The sequence below is a fragment of the Entelurus aequoreus genome, linkage group LG24 (genome assembly GCF_033978785.1).
Source record: "Entelurus aequoreus isolate RoL-2023_Sb linkage group LG24, RoL_Eaeq_v1.1, whole genome shotgun sequence".
NCBI lineage: Eukaryota > Metazoa > Chordata > Actinopteri > Syngnathiformes > Syngnathidae > Entelurus > Entelurus aequoreus.
Window position 1 is genome coordinate 23,662,401 of NC_084754.1, and position 18,546 is coordinate 23,680,946.

An 18,546-nucleotide genomic window follows, 5' to 3' on the forward strand; every position below is an offset into this window, starting at 1 on the left:
AAGACATTTTCCTCTTTTCATCGCAAGTCTGATTAAACCTTAAGATGTGTTAGTAAAACCTGCAGGAAGAACATTTTTTTTAATTATTGTCACACAGAGGAATGTTAAATGTAGTAAACTATATATTGCTTTTGAAATATTTTAGACATTAAATAAAATCATTGTAATTTCTATGTTTGTATGTTTGCTACCTTATACGACAAAAAAACTCTTACTATAGCAGGTTGTCATCAGGATAATTGAAAATAAGGGAAACAAGACATTAGTGGAAAGTAGTGGACATCAACACAGCAGTGTAGATCGTAAGCAGCACCAAGTTCCCGGGATTGCAGATAACTGACAATGTGACCTGGTCCCTTCACACCGGAGCTCAGCAGCCTACAGTGCCTCAGACTGGAAGTCTCTGCAGAGAGTGGTGAGGACCGCGGAAAAGATCATCAGGACTCTTCTTACTCTTATCCAGGAAATCGCAAAAAGCCGCTGCCTGACCAGGGCTCAGAAAGTCTGTAGAGACTCCTCCCACCCCCACCAAGGACTGCTTTCACTGCTGGACTCTAGAAAGAGGTTCCGCAGCCTCCGTAGCTGAACCTCCAGGTTCTATAACAGCTTCTTCCCTCAGGCCATAAGACTCTTGAACGCATCAAAATAATCCCCTCATTCCACCCTCCCCAAAACGGATTAACTCGCTGGAATATAAAGACAATATAACTAGGGCTGCAACTAACGATTAATTTGATAATCGATTAATCTGATAATCGATTAAACTGTCGATTATTACTTCGATTAATCGATTAATAATCGGATAAAAGAGACAAACTACATTTCTATCCTTTCCAGTATTTTATTGGGAAAAAAACAGCATACTGGCACCACACTTATTTTTATTATTGTTTCTCAGCTGTTTGTACATGTTGCCGTTTATAAATAAAGGTTTATTAAAAAAATAAAAAATAAAAATACATTAAAAAAAAAAATTATACAAAATTGCCTCTGCGCATGCGCATAGCATAGATCCAACGAATCGATGACTAAATTAATCGCCAACTATTTTCATAATCGATTTTAATCGATTAGTTGTTGCAGCCCTAAATATAACATACATCTATAAACCAGACGCAATTGCTCTAAGACTGCAAGAGAAGCTCAGCTTCCCCTAAAATGTAAAAAAATAAGTGATTAAATATATAGTGTTGTGTGCACATGTTATTGACTAAATATGCGCTAAAACGAGCTCTTTTGTTCAGAATCAGCTTCTTATCACTGGTAACGACGCGGCTTTCCTCTCTCTCATTCCCGCAGCTTCACCGTGCTTTAAACAGTATAGACGCTGGCCGTCCACATGGTTCAATGGGGAAGCATACACTGCAGCAAAACGAGACGAGTCATTGGTTAAATGCTGGGCTTTGTCCCACCCATTGGAGGCTCAGCGTCTCTGGGGGTCTGTGGGGCAGTGGGCCGGCCTCGGCTGGCCCGGACCCTCAAGGCCTGCATGATGATTGGATGATCTGTCTAAAGCTGATTCCCTTTTTGATTGACAGCGAAATTAGCGAATCAGCGATCTTGTGTTGTGAACGTCCGTGGGATCATTCTATAATATTCATTCTGTTGTTCTGAGTTGAACCAGAGACTTTCCTAAACATCTTAGCGACATTTTCTTTATTAAAAACGACTAGCGACAAATAGATATTCTATTTTTGGTGTTTTTTTTATGTTTGGAGACTGACTTCTTTCACTCTGCAGTTTCTGTCCCTACCAAGCAGCGGGTGCTGTTGAGCCCCTCCACCATCTCAAAGCACTCACAGGCGGACACACTTTGCACTAGCCTCGCACCAGTCCCAGCTAGCGAGCTAGCTAAGTAGCAAGCTGCACATAATGGCAGATAATTGAAAAATTGTTTAACAACAAATTGGACAAATTCATGAATAAAAATTCAACACTCACAGACAACCAATACGGATACAGAGCCAACATCTCAACATCAATGGCATTAATCGAAATAACGGAAGAGGTCACCAATGCAATAGATTTTTAAAAATGTGCTGCTACAGTGTTTATGGACCTAACAAAAGCATTTGACGCAATCAATCATAATATCTTAATAAACAAATTGAAACGGTATGGAATCAGAGGGTTGGTCTTATACTGGGTAAGAAGCTACTTAACCAACAGGAAGCAATACGTGCAGATAGGCAAACACGCTTCTACAGAGATCTCAGGTCTTAGGGATCAATACTACAAGCAACTGTTAATTAGTATTATTGCAGATACAACTGTGTTTTGTTCAGGAGTTTAAAGAACAAGTGTTCACAAAGTACAAAGAAGAACAATTGCGATGAATATCTTGAACTTTTTTTTTTTTTTAAAGAAAATAGATAATGATTATTTATGTATTTAAAATGTGTTTACTTACTCATGGTATTTTTATTTATTCACTGTTCTGTTACAAACAGAGATCAAGTTCCCCATTTTCTTTGTTAAAAACGACTAGCGACAAATACAGCTACTATTTTTGGTGTTTTTTTATGTTTGGAGACTGACTTCTTTCACTCTGCAGTTTCTGTCCCTACCGAGCAGCGGGTGCTGCTGAGCCCCTCCACCGTCTCAAAGCACTCACAGGCGGACACACTTCACACTAGCCTAAAGCCAGTCCCAGCTAGCGAGCTAGCGAAGTAGCAAGCTGCACATAATGGCAGATCATTTGAATGTTGTGGACCGGATTTTGGCGAAGCCATTTGATGGGTCTTCCTTAAGAAGAAAAACTTAAAATTAAACAGGAGGGCAGATCAACTCCTCAGATTAATTTGGTGCAAAAGTAACAGGTCTTTTCAGCTAACCTGGTATGACAAAGTGAGCTGGCTGACTGGAAGTGTTGTAACAAATACAATTTACTGTTGGCCATGCCTCTTGATTAGAGATGTCCGATAATATCGGACTGCCGATATTATCGGCCGATGAAGGCTTTAAAATGCAATATCGGAAAGGATCAGTATCGGTTTCAAAATTATCGGTATCGGTTTCAAAAAGTACAATTTATGACTTTTTAAAATGCCGCTGTGTACACAGCCGTAGGGAGAAGTACAGAGCACCAATAAACCTTAAAGGCACTGCCTTTGTGTGCCGGCCCAATCACATAATATCTACGGCTTTTCACACACACAAGTTAATGCAAGGCATACGGTATAAACAACATTAACACTGTTACAAATATGCGCCACACTGTGAACCCACACCAAACAAGAATGACAAACACATTTCGGGAGAATATCCGCACCGTAACACAACATAAACACACCAGAACCCCTTGCAGCACTAACTCTTCCGGGACGCTACAATATACACCCCTCCACCCCACCTCAACCCCGCCCACCTCAACCTCCTCATGCTCTCTCAGGGAGAGCATGTCCCAAATTCCAAGCTGCTGTTTTGAGGCATGTTAAAAAAAGTAATGCACTTTGTGACTTCAATAATAAATATAGCAGTGCCATGTTGGCATTTTTTTTCCATAACTTGAGTTGGTTTATTTTTGAAAACCTTGTTACATTGTTTAATGCATCCAGCATCACAACAAAATTAGGCATAATAATGTGTTAATTCCACGACTGTATAGATCGGAATCGGTAATTAAGAGTTGGACAATATCGGAATATCGGCAAAAAAGCCATTATCGGACATCTCTACTTTTGATGAAACCATCTCAGGGATGTGTTGTCTGGTCAAAAGTGGGTTTTGGTGATTTTTCTAACTTTGACAGGGCATACAAAAGGCATGGATAAAGTTATGAACATGTGAGTGCATGTGCAAGGTTAAGTTGCCTGAGCCGAGAGACCAGCATGCGCCACTGCCATAAACGTGGATGCATATGCAAAAGTGCAATATATTTATTTGTAAAAGTAAATCTATTTATACCTGCACCTTATTGCTCTTTTATCTTGCACTACAACGAGCTAATGCAACGACATTCCGTTCTAATCTGGCTAAAAACAACTTTCTTCTACCAGCAAGCTCGTTGCTACGACAAAACAACACTGCTCATACTCACCCTGTTGTTAGCATCTTGCAGCTTCTGTCAAGTTCACAAGGTGCTAAGCAGTAGCAGCAAACTTTGGATGACGAAGTAAAAACCTTCACACTCTCTTGGGAAAAAAACACGGTAAAAATCATCCAGGCAATAGAAATACAAAACACCTCATATTTCCCCTAAAATATCAGAATATATGTTGGATATGTTTGTGAAAAGGAGGAATGATGTTTGTTATGGGTGTGTGGTCTGACTGGGAAGCGGAAGCGGAAACACAAGACAAAGAATACATCATCGCAGAGTTGGGATTCAGTCTTTTTAGACAGCGCTGTCATATTTTCTCAGGGCAAACGAAGTATTGCACCCAGCAACGCTAAATTAAATATTACTCCGGGCACGTTTTACACCAAAATCAGTTTTGGACTTAAACAAAGTATAAAAAGGAAAATTCTACTTGTATTCATGGAAATTTAATTTTTATCACTCATTATATATTTTTGGATCATTGAGGATTATCACTTTGTTTGACAGCAAACACTCAGCAATGTCCAAACACTTTAAAGACAGAAAATGCTCAAAAACCAAAAAAACACATGCAGATTATTAAAAGATGCAACAGGAATGGGCCAATCAATCATTTTATATAAATATAATGTATAAATACGTGAAAAAATTTACTTTAAAATATTTCTCAGATGGAAATGTAAAAAATGTCAATACATTCAATTTCAGTTTATTTCGAACATGCATACAATACAATTACAATGTAATGCATCACATAGTTCCAGTTGTTTCATTACAGCACGTCCGAAAAGGAGTAGGAATAAGCAGAGTTTATTCAATCCTACCCCTTTTTATATCATAGCAATTTTTCCCCATTTCCTTGTTCTCTGTTTGTAACATAACAGTGAATAAATAAATAAATAATTAATATACCCTAATAAGTAAATAAATATTACATACATAAATCATCATTAAAAAATATATCTAAAAAAAAAAAGATAGAGTTCAAGATGTTCATCATAATTGTTATTCTTTGTACTTTGTGAACACTTGTAGTTTGAACAGTCCGTTAAACTGGATCATATTGGCACTTTGTTTGATTTCTTTGGTTAATCCATTCCATAATTGAATTCCACATACGGATATGCTAAAGGTTTTAAGTGTTGTACGCGCATACAAATGTTTTAAATTAGACTTTTCTCTAAGGTTATATTCCTCCTCTTTTGTTGAGAAGAATTGTTGGAAAGCAGGTTATAGTTTGCTTTGTACATAATTTGTTTTAGTACGAACAAAGTAGTTGATTGCTTCACCAAGTACATTGGAACATTGGACCAAATCTGGGGGAAAAGATTCCAGATCCTGAGTCAGTTGAGAACTTGAATGACACTATAGACAGAAATCCCCACTCGATGTTCCTCAAAGATGTGACAAAAGAGGAAGTTATCGATATTGTGAAAAAAAGGAAATCCAAGACATCAGCTGATTGTAACGGAAATGAAATGCCATCCATCCATCCATTTTTCTACCGCTTATTCCCTTCGGGGTCGCGGGGGGCTCTGGAGCCTATCTCAGCTGCAATCGGGCGGAAGGCGGGGTACACCCTGGATAAGTCGCCACCTCATCACAGGGCCAACACAGATAGACAGACAACATTCACACTCACATTCACACACCAGGGCCAATTTAGTGTTGCCAATCAACCTATTCCCAGGTGCAGCAAAAGTCGTACCACTTTATACGACTGGAGACAAACACCAGTTTACAAACTACAGACCTGTTTCTCTACTTCCACAATTTTCAAAAATTATTGAAAAATTGTTTAACAACAGATTGGACAAATTCATGAATAAAAATGAAACGCTCACAGACAACCGATACGGATACAGAGCCAACATCTCAACATCAATGGCATTAATCGAAATAACGGAAGAGATCACCAATGCAATAGATTTTTTAAAATGTGCTGCTATTCTGGAAATTTATTTTGTTGCTCAAGGTAATATATCTTATATGGTACTGGGATACCCATGATTTAAGCCTTTCAAAGTTCGTCTTGGATAACCAATTTTCTTATTGGTCAATTCCTGTAGGGCTCTGGTCACTACCAACTCACTAACATGGTTTTTATTGCATACAAGTTGTTGGCAGGCCTTTGATTTTCAAAGCAACAATGCGTCTAATACAGGGGTTGGCAACCCAAAATGTTGAAAGAGCCATATTTGACCAAAAATACAAAAAACTAATCTGTCTGGAGTTGCAAAAAATAAAAAGACTTATATAAGTGTTATAATGAAGGCAACACATGACGTAAGTGTCTATATTAGCTATAATAGCCTACTATCAAAATTACTTTAAAAGTCTTATATAAATGTTATAATTTTATTTTTATTTTTATTAAGGATCCCCATTAGCTGGTTGCCACAACAACCCACTAGTCTTCCTGGGGTCCACAACAACCCACTAGTCTGCCTGGGGTCCACAAACTCAATACAATTACAAGTAAAAGCATATAATTATAACTACACAATACAGAAAAAAATAAAAGCATCAATAAGAAAACAAGCAAACGATTTAGGTTTAATAATAATTACCATATAAATATAACTACACAATATAAAACCAAACAAAATCATCAACAAGCAAACTAATTTAAAGACTCTGATTAAATGTTAATTTATTTTTAAAAACCTGTTTACTTTCAATGCCGGTGAGAATTTGAGACAGATTATTCTAGAGTAATACAGATCTATAAATAAAAGATTTCCGCAAAGCATTCTTCCTGGGACGAGGGAGTACAAAATGCCCCTCACTAGACGCCCTGGTATTATGATTATGTATAGTGCTACTGTGAACTATTTGGGCCATGAGAAAAGCAGGAGTTTTACTACCGGTTACTGATTTGAACAATATTAGAGTATTAGCTGACAACCTGTTCTGCACTGTTAGCCAGGAAAGAGAAGCATGCATTTGGTTAACATTGGTTCTTAGTGAACAACCCAGAACCAGCCTTGCTGCCCTATTCTGGACAATCTGGAGCTTACTGATCTCACCACTTGCAGCAGACGCCCAGACTGTAGAACAATAGTCAAGATGACACAAGACTAAACTCTTAACAATCTGACAAAGAAGAGGTGGATCAACAAAAGCAGCACATTTCCTGGAAATACCAACAGCCCTTCCCATCTTTGTAACTACAGTATATCACTGATATCATTCGACCAGGATAGAGTGCAGTCCAGCGTCACTCCAAGGAGCTTGGCACTTCTGACCTGTTGAACTGTTGAAATACCTAGCCTCAGATCCAACTTTGGGTCACAAGATAACACTTGCCTGGTCCCCAATACAATACTTTTTGTTTTTGAGATGTTAAGGACAAGTCTGTTGCATACTGTCCAGTCATGCACAGCTTTTAGTTCCTCACTCAATACTACATTAAGTACACTGCATGATGGTGCAGCATGATATAAGGTTGCATCATCAGCATAAAGAACCAATTTGGCTCACCCGGTAGCCCAAGGTAAATCATTGGTGAATATAGAAAAAAGTAAAGTTCCCAGGCAACTTCCCTGTGGAACACCACAATTCAAACTTCTGCTATTAGACAAGCTGCCATATACCTGTTGTGATCTTGAGGACAAGTAACTCTGGACCCACATTAAAGCCGAAGTATTAAAACCATAACGTTTAAGTTTCTCAATTAAAAGAGAGTGGTCAATCACGTCAAATGCAGCACTAAAATCTAACAGCACAGCTCCAACCAACATAGAATTATCTATAGCATTAAGCCAATCGTCGGTCATTTGTATAAGAGCAGTGGACGTAGAGTGGCCCGTTCTATATGCATGTTGAGAATCAGTTGCTAGCCCATTTGATTGAAAGTAAGCTTGAATTTGTGCATACACACATTTCTCCAGTATTTTACATAAATCAGGTAGGATGCTTATTGGTCTAGAATTTCCCCAACTGAAAGCCAATTTGGTATCCTTATGTAGAGGAGTAACCTTTGCCACCTTCTATATCTTTGGACACAGGACCACTTGTAAACATCTATTAAAAATATGACAAACAGGCACGGATATGATACCAGCAGTCATTTTCAGTAACTTACTATCCAGGTTGTCTATACCAGCTATTTTGTTGTCCGGAAGAGAGTGTAGTAACCTCTCAACCTCACTGACTTCAACCTGATGAAATTTGAATTCACACCCCTTATTATCCATTATAATATTCCTAATGAGGTCAGCTGATTTGTTGTTATTGGACATATGCATACCATGCCTTAATTGAGATACCTTGTCATAGTTATTAAAATGATTTGCAATGTCACATGGCTTAGTGAGTACCAACCCATTTGATTCCACAAAAGGTGTACAGACCTTGTTCTTTCTACCCATGATTTCATTCAAAACATTCCATACGTTTTTGCTATCATATCTCACATCGTATAACCTCTGTTTGTAATATTCTCTTTTTTTCAGTTTGTTTAACTTTGTTACCTGGTTTCTTAAGGAACAGTACTCATGCCTGTCATCAATTAAGCCTGAGTTGACTGAGGTTTTCTGTCATTAAACTCCTAAGTCCATTATCAATCCATGGGGCAGACTTAGTTTTGACTGAAAACTTTTTCAAAGGGGCATGCTTGTCCACAAAACTCATGTACATTAACATGAATAAATATAGTGCAGCCTCAGGGTCTTCCCCACTGCACACCTCGTTCCAATTTACACAGGATATTTAATCAATAAAACACTCTTCATCAAATCTCTTATAAGACCGTGTAAAAATAATTTTCGCTTTGGGTTTAGGAACCCTTGTCTTTCTAGTGACTGCTATTATATTGTGATCAGTAAAACCTACAGGAACCGAGACTGCTTTGGAGCATTGGTCAGGAACATTTGTATAAATATGATCAATGCATTTAGCTAAAATAATACCATCACTACCTACACCTATTCTCGTGGGAGGGGCAACAATTTGGGACAGATTGCAAGCATTTAAAATGGATTGTAACTTATTTTTGTTTGTACACCCCTGTCCCAGCCAGTCAACATTCATATCACCCAGTAAAAAGATTTCTCTATTCTCATCTGATATCCTGTCAAACATCTCACATAACTCCTTCAGATACAGAGCATCAGCACTAGGAGGCCTATAGAAACAGCATACAATAATTGGTTTCAAATAAGGCAGATGGACCTGCACACAAATAGCTTCAATGCTCTCCCTCATCAAATCATTACACACTTTGATAGATAAATGATTCAGAACATAAATAGCCACCCCACCCCCAAACCTGTTCCTATCTTTCCTAAAAATTGAGAACCCCTCAATGGCTACAATTGAATCAGAAAAGGAATCATCAAGGTGGGTCTCAGAAATGGCAAATACGTTTGTATATTAATAAAATGATCTCTGATCATACACTCTACTTCCTGATACTCTATGAAGGCCCAGCTTAATGCAGGACATAACAGTACTGGAAGTAGTCATTACACAGGCCAAACCAAGGTGCTAAAAACACCCACGAATGCCCATTCTAAAAAAGCCAGGGGGTAACCTTTGTGTCCCGATACAGCTGTCCATTTATGTACAGCCTATCGACTGTTAGTGGCATTCTCTTGTTCATGGCCCGGTTCTCTCTCATGATCGGTGACAGTTTCTTTCTCCTAACGTTGATCTCAGCCGGAAAGTGGTCATTTAACCAGAGAGAGGTCCCTTTCAGCTCCTTTCCTCTGCTTTTCACCAACTCTTTGTGCTTCAAATGCTCAAAACAAGCTATTATGGGACGGACTTTATTGTCCACAGGTCTGCCCACTCTGTGCACTCTGGAGAAAGTTATGTCTGTTACCACCTACGGGGAGAGTTTGAGCTTTTCCGACATGAACTCTCTTACAGTTTTTTCCGGATCGGTGTTGCCCTCTCGGATCACCGAGAATATGAGATCGTCTCTCATGTCCCTGCACTGTATATCCAACAGTGTGTCTTTAATGCGCCTATAGTCCGCGGTGAGAAAGTCGGTAGATCTACTCATGTCAGTAATTGCGCGTCTCAGAAAGGCATTATCCTTTCTTAGATCCTCGATCTCCTTCTGACTGAATTCCAGGCTACTTCTCAAGTCACGGATGTCCTGCTGTAGTGCATCCAGAATATCCAGCTTGTTCAGTCTCGCATTGATCGATTCCAATACCGATGCGTCCACCTCCATGCTACCGCCCGGCTCACCTCCGCTATCGGTCGAGCCTCGCTGGGATCGGTGTCTCCTGGCGGGTTGTTTGGCTTTACACGCAGCCCCACCGGACACCTCCTTCTCGTCACTCTTTTTGTTGGTCATCGCAACTGTGACTGTCCAAAAACTCGGTGCGATCGTTAAAATACCAAGCTCAAGGCAAGCTGGAGGTTAGCGACTGGCTACCTAGCCACCTGGCTAAAAACAAACCAAGCTAGCTAGCGGTCGGTGATGTCTTTTTAGACAAACAAGGACACCTTGATCACTTTAAAATTGTCCACAAAGTGTCCATAAAAGTATCCAGAATAGGTATCCAAAATAAAATCTGATATATTTGAGACCTAAAATTGGATAAAACGTCAATTTCTGCTCGCGGCAACGGAGAAGTTGACTTCAGACGTCACGTGAACGTCAGTGGGGACCATCTCTGTATATCCGGACATGAATAATGAAGGCAACACATGATGTAAGTGTCTATATTAGCTATATTAGCCTACTATCAAAAGGACTACGTGTCGCAGGCTAAAGCAAATCTTCGTTGACAGACATGTTGAAATTAAACATTTATTCCATACTGTTTTACAACATTAGAAACCATTAGTAAATCAGAGGCTACTCAGAAGGTGAGATAACTCCTGGAAATGTCTCAGAATGGCCAAAGGTATAGATGTGTGTGTCCAAGTTAAAAGAAACGGCAGGCTGTCTTCTAATGGATTTATTACAATATTTGGCAAGCTAGGTAATGTTTGCTGTGGTTTGGAACAACATGGCAAACAAACAACTATCTGAAATGCAGCCAATATTACATCCAGATAATGTGTAATGAGACATGCAAAATTAAAATATATACAAAGAGGATACAAGTAAAGGAAATTAAATGAGCTCAAATATATCTACAAATGAGGTATAATGATGCAATATGTACATACACCTAGTCAAGTCAAGTCAAGTCAACTTTATTTATATAGCACGTTTTCAACAACTTTTAGATTGAACCAAAGTGCTTTACAGGTTAAAAAAGCATGGAGCAAAAAAAAAAAAAACTAAGCAAAACAAAAAACAAACAAAGAACATAAACAATGAATGTGCTAAACAAGATAGTGCAAATGCAATACGGTAAAAGGGGTCGAATAAAAAGTTTTAAAAAATTTGCAGAATAAAAATAATAATAATAAAAGTGCGACAAATTGAAAAAAAATACAACTAAAGCGAAGGGATGGGAGGGACTAGAAATGGTGGCCTAGTGGGCGGACTCAGCTCGGGTCAAAGGCCAGCGAGAAGAGGTAGGTCTTAAGGAGGGTTTTGAAGACCCCCAGGCTCTGGGCTGACCTAATGTGGAGGGGAAGGCTGTTCCAGAGCTTAGGGGCGGCAACGGAAAAGGCTCTGTCCCCTCTGGTCTTTAGCCTGGATCTGGGGACCGCCAACAGCATTTGGTCAGCTGACCTCAAGGCTCTAGACGAGGTATGGTGATGCAGCAGCTCGGTCAGGTATTGTGGGGCCAGACCATTTAGGGATTTAAAAACAATTAAAAGTAATTTATAATCAATGCGGTGACGGACAGGGAGCCAGTGGAGTGAGGCCAGCACTGGGGTGATGTGCTCGCGTTTTTTGGTACTGGTGAGGAGACGGGCAGCCGCGTTTTGCACAAGCTGCAAACGGCGGAGTGATGCCTGATCAATGCCAGCGTACAGTGAGTTATTGTTGTCTAGCCGGTGTGTGATGAAGGCGTGGACAGCAGTCTCCAGGTCGCTCTGGGAGAGATAGGCCTTGGTCTTTGCTAGGGTTCTGAGATGGTAAAAGCTGGTACTAACCACTGAGCTGACCTGTTTGGTGAATTTGAAGGCACTATCAAAGATCACACCAAGATTTCTCAGTAGATTTATGCTGCTTTAACATCTGCTGACTGAAGCCTTGCTTTTGAAGAATCCTCCATCAAGTCTTTTATTGGGCGCCAAACAATCATCCATGCCACACCCACTTCAAGTCCACTATTTTGTCCGGTCGGATGTTTACACCCAGAGGACCTAGAGCACTGACAAACGAGACTAGAGATGTATTGCCGAAGATGATGATCTCGGTCTTGCTCTCATTAAGGTTGAGGAAGTTAGCACTCATCCATGCTTTAATGTCAGTCAGACAGTCAAGCAGTGGTTGAAGTACGACCTGTCCTGTGGCCTTAAGAGGTAAATAGATCTGAACATCATCGGCATAACAGTGGAATGGGACATTGTGCTTGACCAGGATTTCACCTAAAGGTAGTATGTACAGTAGGAAGAGTATGGGACCCAGGATTGACCCTTGAGGAACACCACAGGTAAGGGGGGCCACCGAGGAGAGAAAGTCTCCTAGCTGCACAGAGAAACTCCGGTCAGTTAGGTAGGACTGAAACCAGCTTAGGGCTACACCTGAGATGCCCACGTACTGCTTCAGTCGTGACAGTAGAATCCTGTGATCCACTGTGTCGAAGGCAGCTGTGAGGTCCAGAAGCATCAGGATCACAGGACTACCAGAGTCAGCGGCCAGAAGCAGATCGTTTTGCACCCTCAGGAGTGCCGTTTCAGTGCTGTGAGATGTTTTGAAACCAGATTGGAATTTCTCGTGGATGTTATTTATAGCTAGAAAAGATTGTAACTGGACATACACTACTCTCTCAAGGATTTTGGACAGAAAGGGTAACTGAGAGATAGGCCTGAAGTTAGAAAGAACAGAGGTGTCAAGATTTTTCTTCTTAATTAAAGGCTGCACCACAGCATGCTTAAAAGCAGCCGGGACATATCCGGAGGAGAGGCAGGTGTTAATCAACCATAAAATAGTAGGGCCAACTGAATCAAGGACTTCTTTGAGAAGGCGAGAGGGAAGGCTATCTGATGGGCAATATGTGGGCCGCAGGTGTTTGACTGCGTCCGAGAGGGAGGAGAGGGAGATAGGCTCAAACTGCTCGAAAACAGCAAGCTGGGTAAGCGGGGGAGGGGGAGGGAGAGGAGGAGCAGAGGTGTCAGATGGTCTGAGTGCAGAGATTTTGTCAATGAAGAAGTTTAAGAAACTTTCACAGAGGACAGGTGAGGGGACAACAGGTGACACATCATGGGGGTTGATGAGAGAATTTAAAACTTTAAAAAGAACTTGGGGTTTATGACTATTACTGGAGATCAAGGTAGAAATATACTTTGTTTTCGATGCTTTTACGGCTCGCTGGTATTCAGACACGGAGTCCCGCAGGATTTGGAGGGAGACATGAAGCCAATCCTTCACCCACTTTCGCTCCGCGCGCCTGCAAGCGCGTCTGAGAGCGCGCGTAGAGTTATTTAGCCATGGTGTTAGAAAAGCTTTGCTACGTTTGGATCTAAGGGGCGCAACAGAGTCTAAAATATCAGTGCAAGCCGAGGTAAACATAGAAAAAATCTCGTCAGCAGTAAAATCACAGTTTGCACCCAGTGCACAGATTGAATGTCTATTGAAGGCAACTGAAAACATAGCAGCAGTTGAAGGGTTGATCATGCGTGAGCGGCGCTCGGGGACATAGCTGGAATTATTACCAGAGCACGGGATTACCGTTGTAAACAAAATTGGTGAATGGTCGGAGAGAGACATAGCACATATTTCATTTACAGAAACAGATAAACCACGAGATCTAAAGTATGTCCCTTTTCGTGTGTCGGGCCAATGACAGATTGCTTGAGGTCAAATGAATCAAGGAGATTCAGAAAATCTCGGGCCAGAGGTTTTGATTGGCAGCAAACATGAACATTAAAATCGCCGCAAATTACAATTTGGTCGTAATTCACCAAAATCCCTGATAGAAAATCAGCAAAGTGATGTAAAAAGTCTTTGTTGAATTTAGGTGGACGATATACCACTGCGCACAGAACAGGGGGAGACAGAATTAATTCAAAGAGTTGCAGTTCAAAACTAGCATAGGTAACGTGTGGAATCTTCCGGCAAGTGAACGAAGATTTGTAAACAGAGGCCAAACCTCCTCCGCACCTGCCTGTAGTCCTGGGGGAGTTGAGGAAATCACAGTCCGGTGGAAGCAATTCAGAGAACGCCACATTGTCTCCAACAGTCAGCCAGGTCTCAGTGAGGAACATAAAATCCAACTCCCGGGTGGTAAACAAGTCATTGAGCCAGAAAGTTTTGTTCGCCAAGGACCGGACATTTATCAGGGCCATCCGAAGATTAAACTCCTCGCTAGCAGGTGATACAGCACGCTTCAGCATGCGTAGGGCGGAGCGGTCCAAACCACGCCCACACCCACGGGCCGGAGAGCACCGTGAGACCAAGCCAGGAGGAGCGCGGCCCGGAGATGCCGCCGGGTTAACCGGGAGGAGAAGCAGCGGAGAAGGGCCGGAGGCAGCAGCGGTCGCCGGCGCCAGGAGGTCGCCCAGGGTAGAGGCAACAGGTTGGATCCAGCGTGCTGTGCGCCGGACATCGGAGGTACGCCGGCAGCGTCCACCAGGAAGGAGGCGATGATCGAACGTGCGAGAGGATGACAGCAGGATCTTGAGTTTCACCAAAATACCTCCCCTCCTCCCCCGCCTCTTGGAGCGCTTTCTTCGTGAAGGAGCCGCCGGTGTACGACGCAGGTAAGCGGGGATACCCGACAGCACGAGAGGGGGGTTTGTCCAGTTTCCCGAGTCGAATCTGGGTACCCATGTCTCGCTAAAGTTTTGAGCTCGGATATTAAACAGTGCTTGGCGATCATAGCACAGTAGAGCAGAGACATCCCAGTAAGTGCATAAAAATGAGGCTACAGCAAACAAAAAACAGAGGCTTCGAGACAGACGACTCGCCGAACAAGCTGGCGCCATCTTCTAGCCCAAATAGCATGTTAGCATTGATTAGTTTGCAGTCATGCATTGACCAAATATGCCTGATTAGCACTCCAGCAAGTCAATAACATCAACAAAGAGCACCTTTGTGCATTCACACACAGCATGAAACTTTTGGTGGACAAAATGAGACAAAGAACGAGTGGAAGATTTTACATGTAAATAAACAAACTGTTGCGTCACAGCCCACACTATGGTGAGTTCAAGAACCGCCGATATTAGTAAGACAAAACGATGTTCACCAAAAATATTCATCAGTGAAGCAGACACACAAACATATTATAAAGTGGACTTTCTAACAATTGGGAAGGTTTTTATCATGTTTGTCTTCAAACAAAATACATACTAAAACAAAAAAAATATGTTTCCCCTGTCTTTTTCCATTTTCAATCTTTTTTTTTTTTTAAATGGTCCAGGGAGGCACTAGGGCGGCACTAAAGAGTCGCATGCATCTCGAGAGCCGCAGGTTGCTGACCCCGGTCTAATATGAACATATGGTACTCTATGGCACTCTGGTGGTATCTAGTGGTTGAGGGGTCAAATTACACCTCCAATAGGATTTGCACGTATTTCAAAGGGAAATGCATAGATTCATTTTATTTTTATGGAAAAAGCATTATAAAATAATATAATATCCTAATATCAGGCCTAAATGGTATTCGAAATGTAGAGCTCATTCTAAAAATAACTTAGGAAAAAAAGGACAAAGCAAATGTTGAGATAAATTACTTTACAACTTCTGTGGCCATGTTTCATCTCTCTAGATTTTTAAATGAAAATTCTGTTGCAAAATGCCATCATCGAAAGCAACAAAAAAGGACCTGAAAAGGTTGTGGGTCGCCAAGAGGGTTAAGCTAGTTTAGCAGATATTTTAGCAAATATCTTACCTGCTTCTGTATTTTCTTCCACTGTGTGTAGCATGTTTAGCCTCATCTTCCAGTCCTCCAGTGATAATAATACTTGTAAGAAATGTATATTTGCCGCAATAGAGGATTATTGACTTAAGGGAGCGGCTCCACATGTTGTATGGAGATAAACAGTTAGCTGCTGTGGCAACTATTCCTTCCAGTCGGCGGACTGAGCATCGAAAATAGGACTCACAGTTTAAACATTTAGGAGAAGTCTACTCTCCAAGGTAAATAGTGTACATTATTTTTACATTTCTTCATAAAACTACTGTAGTTATTTGTCGTACATTCTATTGTATTGTTTGTCCACATGCACCATTTCTGATCTAAAAGTTTGTTTTTGTTTTTAAAAAGGCATGTTACATGTTACATTTGTAAATGTTTTGGTGGCCAAGCATTGATTCAATCCATTTTGAAGTAATTGTAATTGGCGATGTTGATTTGAGATACAAGTGTTTTGAGTTAAGAGCTCTGTCACAAAACCAATAAAGTTTGTAAGTTGAGGTACTACTGTATTTGCTAATTCTATGCTTAAAACTCACTCCTGTTATTTAAAGTCTAGTCAACATTGGCTTTGGAACCTTTTACAAAAATGGAATAAGTTACCTCATGTTGAATAGTTTTTTATGTTTATTATCAGATTTAGGGTTGGAAAAAAGACTACATTTGAAGTATATTTTGAGAGTTTCAACAAGCAAATGGCACCGATTTAGTGGATTGGCCTTAATGAAAGATATGTTAATATTAGTGCTGTCAAATTTAACAAGTTAACTAATGTGTTTAATCCAAAAAAATGATCGCATCAATCATTTATATATGCAGATTAATCACACTATTTATTTTGAACCCACATGCTTCTTTAACTTCATCATAGTTACCTGAAAGATGGCACAGGTTGTTATAAGGTCAGTGATTAATCAGTGCAAAATGTTCATAGATGACATTCTGGCAATACCATTTAATTTGTGTCCAAATATTGGGGTCTTTTTTAAGTGAATTAAAATTATGCAAGCAAGTAATAGCCTGTGATTAATCATGATTAATCCAAATTCAAAAATGTTATTAATCTTATTATAAAAATAGTTTCACAGCACCAATAAAAAGGACAAAAAAGTCAAATGTATTCTGAATCTTGATTGAAAAATAGGATTAAAAAAACAAACAAAAGTGTGATTAATTTGATTTTAAAAATTAATCATTTGACGGTACTAGTTAATAAATTAGAGCAGTGTTTTTCAACCACTGTGTGCTGTGAGATACAGTCTGGTGTGCCTTGGGAGATTATGTAGTTTCACCTATTTGGGTTAAAATATTTTTTGCAAAACAGTAATTATAATCTGCAAATAATGTGCCGTTGTTGAGTGTCGGTGCTGTCAAGAGCTCTGCAGAGTAACCATGTTATTCTCCTCAATATCAGTAGGTGAAAGCTGGTAGCTAATTGCTTTGTAACGGTCGGGAACACGTCGTGTGAGACGACGATGGTTTGTCTTGATCACAATACACAGACGACAGCGGGAGGTAGTATCCACGTAAAAAGGTGTCTAATGCTTAAACCGAAAATAAACAAAAGGTGAGTGCCCCTAAGAAGAGGCATTGCATTAAAGCTTAAGGATGGCTGTGCAGAACGAAACTAAAACTGAACTGGCAAGAAAGTAAACAAAAACAGAATGCTGGACTACAGCAAAGACTTACAGCGTGTGGAGTAGAGACGGTGTCCACAAAGTACATCCGTACATGACATGTCAACAATGTCCACAGAAAAAAAGATAGCAACAACCTAAATATCTTGATTACTAAAACAAAGCAGGTGCGGGGAAAAACTCTCAAAGGAAGACATGAAACTACAACAGGAAAATACCAAAAAACAGGAAAAGCCACCAAAATAGGAGCGCAAGACAAGAACCAAAACACTATGCACGGGAGCACAACCACAAACCTCAAAATAAGTCAAGTCGTGATGTGAGACCTATAGTGATGCATAGTTGGTTATGGTTTAAATTCATATCCAACAATTGCAATCTTTTTATCGTCTACTGAGTTTCATTTCTTAAAGATTTATGCTGGTGGTGTGCCTCCGTTTTTTTTTCAACAAAAAAAATGCGCCTTGGCTCAAAAAAGGTTGAAAAACACTGAAGTAGAGGACACACTGAAACCTGGGCAAACGTAAATGGACTTTTGACATGTACTATCAAACCCCCATGCTAGAACTGGAACAAAGATGCATGGATGGTTTGATTCACTCTAACGACATATAATTAAATGATGATTATTCTCTTTCTTGGAAGGCATGCAGGTTCCCATGGAGGGACAATAACATTACAGCACTAGGAATGAAGTGAACAGTACATTGGTCTTGATTGACTGCTAATGGTCCTTTGAGCAATTATCCTTGACCAAAGAGTTTCATTTAAAATGTTGTAATTTTCCATTTTCCATAAGAGCAGAAGTAGTGCGCGTAGAAGACCAGCGTGAAAAGAAAAGAAAAAATAAGATATAAATGGAGAGAATAATGTGAAATTATCCACTTTAAAAATTAAAGGTAATTTCCATTTTTGCACTCAG

The 18,546-nt window shown here is 40.2% G+C and overlaps 1 protein-coding gene across 1 annotated transcript in view; it reads right to left on the reverse strand.

The window, feature by feature from the left end:
* det1 (DET1 partner of COP1 E3 ubiquitin ligase) overlaps positions 1-4,277 on the reverse strand; it is a 49,812-nt gene extending 45,535 nt beyond the window's left edge. Inside the window, exon 1 of the mRNA XM_062036163.1 lies at positions 4,040-4,277. The gene's annotated coding sequence lies outside the window, so the exon portion shown is untranslated. The remainder of the gene's footprint in view (positions 1-4,039) is intronic.
* Between the last annotated feature and the right edge of the window lie 14,269 nt (positions 4,278-18,546).